The 8,736-nt window shown below is 45.5% G+C and overlaps 1 pseudogene across 1 annotated transcript in view; it reads right to left on the bottom strand.

Annotated features, from left to right (window-relative positions):
* Positions 1 to 8,396, bottom strand: part of LOC310853176 (voltage-dependent L-type calcium channel subunit alpha-1C-like) — a 290,615-nt pseudogene extending 282,219 nt beyond the window's left edge. Inside the window, exon 1 of the transcript XR_014571111.1 lies at positions 8,288 to 8,396. The product of XR_014571111.1 is annotated as a voltage-dependent L-type calcium channel subunit alpha-1C-like (transcript). The remainder of the gene's footprint in view (positions 1 to 8,287) is intronic.
* Positions 8,397 to 8,736: the final 340 nt, after the last annotated feature.

Here is an 8,736-nt window from a genome sequence, read left to right as displayed (position 1 = left end):
CCTTCTCACCAACACGAGAAAACATGAACATATCACCGATTTTAGCTCCTCTTCACTGGCTCCCTGTGAGCTACAGAATTGATTTTAAGATTTCATTGATTACTTTTAAAGCTCATGGTCTAGCTCCCATTTATATAAGAGATTTGCTGCAACCCCATAACCCTGTGCGCTCAGATCATCGGATAGGGCCCTCCTAGTTCCTCCTGCAACGCGTCTGGTCACTCGGGGTGACCGGGGCCTTTGCGGCTCGGGCACCTTGCTCTGGAACTCCCTTAAAATGCTTTTAAAAACACATCTGTATGCCAAGTGTTCCCCCCCTCAGCTTCCTCGTGTCCAGGCGGCTGGACCCCATGACTGACACAGCCCTGCCTAAAAAAACACAGTTTTTTATTTTAAGAACAGGAGTGAGGCGTCCAACCCCCTTACACTCCTGTCTTCATTGAGACAGACACCTACAGTACAGACACATCGTCCCCGGGGCGGCACACACTGACACCACACACAAAATGACTTGGACAGTCCTTTGTGCGTGCCAGCAGCCGTCAGGCTCCACAAACAAGCCTGCCCTGAAGCCCATATGTTCTGTTCTGTTGGATTACTGACTGACTGCTCCGGCTGGAATCTGGCACACTAGCCATACAGCTGGGATGTACACATGGCATGTAATATGCCTGTTAAGGATAACTGTTAGAACGGTTTCATTGTTGATAAGACTCGATATTGTTGATACTGTATTATCCAGATACCCACGATGACGGCCTGTTGACACTGGACATATATGATATATCAGTCTTCGCTGTTGATAGTTCATTATATTCATTGCTTTTATTCATTGCTTTTATTATTATTACATTATGCACTGGTGATGGCTTAGTACATAATATATGTACTTGTAGAATGTATGTATGTATGTATGTATGTATGTATATGTATGTATGTATTTGGTTAAAATAGGTAGGGTTTAAAAAAAGGCCTAAAAGTGGGTCCTTAAAAACTGCTAAAACTTCTGAAATGTATGTATGTAGGTATGTATGTGTGTATGTATTTTAAAAGGGGGGATTTTTTGTAAAAATCCCTGCCTGCAATACCTTCATATATTTAAAAATAATTCAAAGACGGGGTTACCAGTGAAGGGCAAACTGCCTATTCACTGGGGACTATGCAAGGCAGAGGCGTCCACCCCCATATGTATGTATGTATGTATGTATGTATGTATGTATGTATGTATGTATGTATGTATGTATGTATGTATGTATGTATGTATGTATGTATGTATGTATGTATGTATGTATGTATGTATGTATGTATAGGCGCAGAGGCAGAGAAGTCTAAAAGCTAGAGGTTTTATTCACCAAAATCCAGGATACAAGAAACATCACACTTACAACTGACAAGGAACTCAAACAACCAGGACATATAAATACACACAGGGAAAACACAGGTGAACATAACTCAATCAAGACAGGGATTGGTTAAGAGGCAAACAGGACACAGGTGGAGCAAACTAATAATCACAGGTGAGACAAGACAGGTAACAGTAACCACAAAGGAAACCAGGACACTAAATACTACAAAATAAAGGAGCACAACAGAACAGTAAAACACTAACCAAAACTAGGAACAATTAAGGAACACTATAGAAAACACAGCAGGAAACGTCACGGATCGTGACAATGTCTAGTGGCAGGCTTTTTTTTCTCCTTTTTTTTCTACTCCCCCTTCAACATGATCAATCAATCTCTCAATTTGCAACTTTGGCTTTCTCTTGTTTGTCAATGGATGTCTTTTCAGGACACCAAACATGCTCTCACACTGCATAGCCTATACTACTGTAGTAGTAGTAACTTTTCACTGTCCTGTTTTGATGAATTGCAAGTAAAAGATCAACTAAAGCTGACAGAACAGCTGAGGTCAGTCCCCCCCCCCCCCCCTCCCCCCCACCCATCTTTAACCCATTCTGACCTGAGATCAGATTCATACGAGGTTTTCCACTGGACACACACTGGTCTGATTAACCCATTCTGACCTGAGATCAGATTCTAGAAATGTCAGTCGCTCTTCGATTTTTCAAAAATAGCAGACCTACAAGCTCGTATCGCGCCACTCGGTGGCGCGATATGAGCTTGTAGATCTGCTATTTTTCAATAGCTAAAGCATAACATGATGCTGACATCAAAATGGGTGCCCGGTCAGAATGGGTTAAAATAATGTTAAAAAAAATAAATACATGATGACCTGTATCTTTCATTGTGAGTTCAGTGGGATATTTTTGGCGTATCAAAGCAAGCTGATACAATGAGGTGATTTGGCGGATTGCCAGGTCTCGAGGGTAACCATCGGAAACCAATTAGTGTCCCTAACAAAAGTACGGCGCCTGTGGCACTGAGCCCACGGGGAAAAATCACCTCTGCCTGATTACACTGCTACACCACTAACGCACGGACAGAGACACGCCAGTGTGCGTGTGCGTGTGCATGCGTGTGTGCAAGTTAAGTCCCCTGCGGTCAATATATATACCTCTGTCCTAAACAAAACCCATTGTTCCAAGGAACACTACGTGGACTTGTATCACATCACAGCATACCTCTCACCTCACGCACCCAAAAAACAAAATGGTGCATTTATATAAGCGCCTTTATCCGAGGCGCTTAATGTGTGCATTACATTCACCCATTCACACACACATTCATACACGGATGGGAGAGGAAACCATGCAAGACACCAACCAGCACATCAGGAGTAATTCAGGGTTCAGAGTCTTGCTCAAGGACACTTCGACACTAACTCTGAGGGAGCCCGGGTTCGAACTGGCAACCTTGCGGTTTCCATCCAGCCACTCTAACCCTGAGCCACTGCCAAGGAAAAGCACTTGGAGTTGTAGGAGTGGCAATTTTTGCCAAATATTTTTGTAATATTTAAAAAATGTTTATAGTATAGGTATAGTTTTTTGATTACTTTTAATGGTCATATTTTTATTTTTTGTTTGCTTTAGAGGTATTACGAAATATCTTAAGTCCTAAAAGGTCCAGGTTATACTGTAACTTATACTGTATACTGTTGGTTGTTTACGGTTGAGTGACAAAACAATGCTGCACATTATAAGCAAGTCATCAAAAAAATGTTTTGTGAACGCCCTGGGGGTCCCAACCCACAGTTTGGGAACCACTGGTCTAGACTAAAGGAAAGAGACACTTTGAACGACAACATCAGATACGGATCTTAATGAAACCTTAATGACTGGACAACACCGTAACATGCCCAATATCTGTAAGTAATCAGCTGATAACACTGGAGCTGATCTCTGGGCGTTGGGTGAGAAACACACTCACTCCAGAGAGGTCATAGTGGACATTAATAATTATAATAGGAATTGAAACGGTAGGAATTTGGATCTCATGTCATTCTGTGCATGAGCACGCACGCACACACACACACACACACACACACACACACACACACACACACACACACACACACACACACACACACACACACACACACACACACACACACACACACACACACACACACACACACACACAAGCGCTCGCATGTAAGAGCCATTCATTTCTGGTGAAGACAAAGTATTTTAACTGATGAAGGTATAGGTAGTACAAATGACCACTCTGAGCATAAGATAATGCAAATACTGCTTAGGTACGACATAAAAATATTCTCACGCTCTCTCTCTCTCTCTCTCTCTGTCTCTCGCGCACGTAAGCAAGCATGCACACGCACGCACGCACGCACGCACACACACACACACACACACACACACACACACACACACACACACACACACACAGACAGACACACACGCGCGACCATCTCTCTCTTCCCCATCCCCTGTTGCTATGGAACCTGTCGCCAAGGCGGCAACGCGGTATGTGGTTGATGATAGCGCTGATCATAATAATAATCGGAGGCATTGCAATCATCATTTGCGTGCGTCGTCATTTTGATCACAACTGAGGCTATTATAAGACACAATAGCCGTTTGTCGAATTACGGCGAGAGAGAGAGAGAGAGAAGAGCCGGAGGATTGCAGAGAGCTAGCTGCTGCTGTGAGCAACGTGGGTGGAAGGAGAGGAGAGGAGAGGAGAGCGTATAACACTGCGCATCACAAACAGCACACGTATTTCTCAGCTTGTCCCCATGCATCAGACAGAGACATGCACCTCGATTCCTGGCTGTGTCTTGCTTAAGACCTGAAGCCTTCCTTAAATAACACACACACACCATTAAACCAGCTCCCAGCATATAAAGGTGTTAGGCCTGCGCTGCCCTGACACATCCCGTTCCAGTTGGAACATTTTAATCGCGATCAATCAACCCTCCTCCTAATCAATAGCCCCGTCACACAAGGCTTGTAGAATTGGGCCAGGGGCCTGTCTCTCCCAATATCAAACGACTGCTGAATTGTCCCCAGCAATTACGTGGAAGGACAATAAACTATTGTCTTGTCTATCAGTGTTAAGTCAATCTCATTCACTATAGTCTACTATGTACACCCCCCTAAGAAAGGCTGTGCCATTTCTCTGGGAAAGAACAGTCCACAGCGGCGAGCAAGCAAGCCAAGTGAAGACTCCCTATTTTGGGCATGTCATTTTAAGTGATATTTTTACAAATACCTTCAGAAATCTTCAAAAATAGCAAGCTCAGAAATAAATAAACGTGTAGATTGGCTATTTTCTCTGTGTGACATGTGGCTAGACTTAGTTTATCTAAATACCACGATGACGTCTGTGTACACTACTTCCATAGACAGATGTAGTTTCTGGCAGCCATATAAGCGTTGACCAGTATCTAATCATGATTGAATTTGAGTGTACAGTATGCATTTTCAAATACAGTAGTTGATATGGAGCGGCTAAGGTCTATTTACATTACTAAGGAAATTGATCCAGATGTGTCTATATCACTGCGGTCATTATTATACTGTACCACTAAACATAACCCATGATAATGTATGGACGCCATATTGTCTTTAATTTTAGACCAGTGGCTCCCTGATTGTGGGCGGTCCCCGGGTGATTAGTTTAATGTGCAACACAGGTTATCTGCACATTTCTAAAGGGACAAGTTAAGGACTTTTAAGACCTTTTAACACCTTTGAAAATAGCTGATCTACAAGCTCGCAAGGCATGACATTTAGTTTGGAAGCGAGTCAAACTAATGCCTCAACTGCGGAAGAGCCAGGTTTGTATCCTACTGTAGGTGTTACCATTGCAATTACCTCCTTCCTCCATCAGGAGAAAACTAAAAAACCACAGACTGTGGCTTTGAAGAACTTTGAATCCGACCTCCAAATACACTGATGTTTAAAGTTGTCAATTAGGACAGTCTGTATAAGCAATATCCTTGCCTTCACTATAGCAGCCCCACTTTTAAATTAATTCTGTTTTCACTGCGTCAAAACAAATCACACCCGTGTGAAGTGAGGGGCGCTACTATATTAAAGTCTAACTCATGTTGTTTAGGTGATGTAATGGTGATGTAAAACCTTTATCTCAAACCCTCACCCTAACCCTAACCTCCCACGGGGCAGCACACCTAAACCTACCTTAATCCGGTCGTTTTAACGCACCCCTCACCAACCTTAATCCGGTCGTTTTAACGCACCCCTCACCAACCTTAATCCGGTCGTTTTAACGCACCCCTCACCAACCTTAATCCGGTCGTTTTAACGCACCCCTCACCAACCTTAATCCGGTCGTTTTAACGCACCCCTCACCAACCTTAATCCGGTCGTTTTAACACACCCCTCACCAACCTTAATCCGGTCGTTTTAACACACCCCTCACCAACCTTAATCCAGTCGGACCAATGCTATGTCTAACCAAAGTATGCCTCCCACGGTGCCAACACAAACATTAAATTATCTTTATTGTTAATGGCATTTACTGTTTGTGTTGACAAGATGACGTACATTTTCAATGGGGTTTTTAAAACAAACATTGAACTAAAAACAAACATTAAAATGCCATAAAGAAATGCAGGGGTTCTCTTCAGGGGTTCAATTCAGTAACTGGAAAAATGCTATAGTTAGATAACCACCAGAAATCTCAGTGAATCTCAGTCACCATCACACGGTCAGTTTGTGGTCAAGAACTCAAGATGCAACCGACATGTAACGGAGGTCCATTTGAACCCTGGAACCGCACTTGAGAACCACTGTTGTAGATGTTCAGTTTAGAGCAGAGGTTCAACCAAACAGGTCTAGAATGTCTCGAAGAAGCTGGAGGAAACTCTACTGACTAGAGGAGTGGGCAATCAGTAACCCCAGCATCGAACTAACCGACAACAAACTAAACATCCAACAAACTACACAATCCAACCAGCGATGAGCCGATGACCAAAGACACTTTGGAGGCTCATGCTGAAGTGGACATCATGACAGAACTGACAGCTGAAGTGAGAGATCAAAGCTGAATCGATCCCTTCTATTCCTCCCAGTGTCGTTGTAAACATGACTCGATCAGAACAACAGCTGATCAGATTGATCAATGTTGCCGCTCTGTGCCACCATGTCAGCCAGGGTGCACAACAAGTAAACCAACTAGGCCACCAGTTCCGTTAATGACATACAGTAGGCATGTTGTGTGTGTGTGTGTGTGTGTGTGTGTGTGTGTGTGTGTGTGTGTGTGTGTGTGTGTGTGTGTGTGTGTGTGTGTGTGTGTGTGTGTGTGTGTGTGTGTGTGTGTGTGTGTGTGTGTGTGTGTGTGTGTGTGTGTGTGTGTGCGCGCGTGAGTGAGTGCGTGCGTGCGTTCGTGTGCACGTTACCACGACGATCAATAAATTAAGGCACTATAGATAGATGACATGAAATGGCGTTCAGAAGTCTATCCTTAATGCAAAACAACCTCAGCTTCCAGTCGGGGTACCCCTCGCCTTGTTTCTGCTCCCTCCGTCTGCCCTACCAATGTCAACATAACACCTACATTATGCCGCTGGCTTCATGTGACAAAATACAAGTATTGATTAGGACTGGGAAGAGGGGCTGGATCGATAGTGATTGTGTGTGTGTGTGTGTGTGTGTGTGTGTGTGTGTGTGTGTGTGTGTGTGTGTGTGTGTGTGTGTGTGTGTGTGTGTGTGTGTGTGTGTGTGTGTGTGTGTGTGTGTGTGTGTGTGCATAGCTTTGAGCCGTTTGGGGACCATAAGGAGGCCATGAGGTAGTTTCTCAAAGATGAAACGGAAATAAATGCACCCTCTACTCCTCCAATGCAGGCACATTTTCATAAATGCGTTGAAGAGGAAGATTAGGCTATAATCCTGTGTGTATGAGCAGGGCTTAATTATTTGAAATTGGCATTTTCACACGCACGACCCTCTTGGCTGTGTGATTTATTTAACACAATTCAAACTGGATTCTAGCGATAATTGACTTGTTTATAGGACACCGACGGCCGACTGGAATATGAATTAGTGGCACACATAACATGATAGTATAGCCTATCACCCATAACCAAATGGTGAATGATAATAATCAACTATTACAGGCAGATCTGGGTCTCTAACGAAGAGAGGGAGCGATTCAGCTCTCCATGGATGGTGCTGCTTATAACCTGCCCCATGTTACTGCGTAATTATCACACAACTTGCACCGAGAGGAGGAGGGGGGGGGGGGGGTGGAGGCAGCGGGGAGGGGGGTGTCGGGGTGGGGGGGGTAGAGAGGGGAAGGGGGGGGGGAGACAGAGGGGGAGACAGAGAGGGAGACAGAGAGGGAGACAGAGAGGGAGACAGAGGGGGAGACAGAGGGGGAGACAGAGAGGGAGACAGAGGGGGAGACAGAGAGGGAGACAGAGGGGGAGACAGAGAGGGAGACAGAGGGGGAGACAGAGGGGGAGACAGAGAGGGAGACAGAGGAAGAGACAGAGGGGGAGACAGAGAGGGAGACAGAGGGGGAGACAGAGGGGGAGACAGAGAGGGAGACAGAGGGGGGAGACAGGGGGTGAGACAGAGGGGGAGACAGAGGGGGAGACAGAGAGGGAGACAGAGGGGGAGACAGAGGGGGAGACAGGGGGTGAGACAGAGAGGGAGACAGAGGGGGAGACAGAGGGGGAGACAGAGGAAGAGACAGTGGTGGAGGGAAAGCGAGTGAGGCCCACCGTCCATCTGTTGAGAACAAGCAGAGGTAACACGTAGCCTAGTACCCGTTCCCACTCCCCCCATCCAGCTCTTCACCACCTCCTGTTGGATACCTAGCTCCCCCCACCAACACACACACACACACACACACACACACACACACACGCGCGCAAAGAGTTGAATTATATATACACGTACCTTGATGATTCTCAAGGTTGTCCTCGGGAATGTACATGTTCTTTCTCTCATTTACCATAAATGTAGTCCGCCGTTATCCTTATAGGTGAATGGGAGGGAGAGGGGGAGGGAGAGGGAGAGGGAGAGAGAGAGGGAGAGAGAGAGAGAGAGAGAGAGAGAGAGGAGAAGAACGAACGAACCAAGGAAGGCAGCCAGGAGGAGGAGGTAGGTTGTTGGAGAGAGAGAGAGAGAGAGAGAGAGAGAGAGAGAGAGAGAGAGGGTGGGTGGGGGGGAGGGGGGGGGCGGAAACTAAATAAAGAAATGAAAAAATAAATCATAAAAAAGGGGGAATGATAAAATAAGGGCTGTACAGTCTCTGTATTCCGTAACGACGTCCCGCTGTGCGCGGTGGTGGAGTGGAGAGGAGAGGTGAGGAGGGGGCCTCGTTGCTGCTGCTCGTCGCGGGGATA

This window comes from Protomyctophum parallelum, assembly GCF_964188405.1.
Source record: "Protomyctophum parallelum genome assembly, chromosome: 22".
Classification (NCBI taxonomy): Eukaryota; Metazoa; Chordata; class Actinopteri; order Myctophiformes; family Myctophidae; genus Protomyctophum; species Protomyctophum parallelum.
Note: the sequence above shows the minus strand (reverse complement) of the source record. Positions and strands in the feature narration are given on the sequence as shown.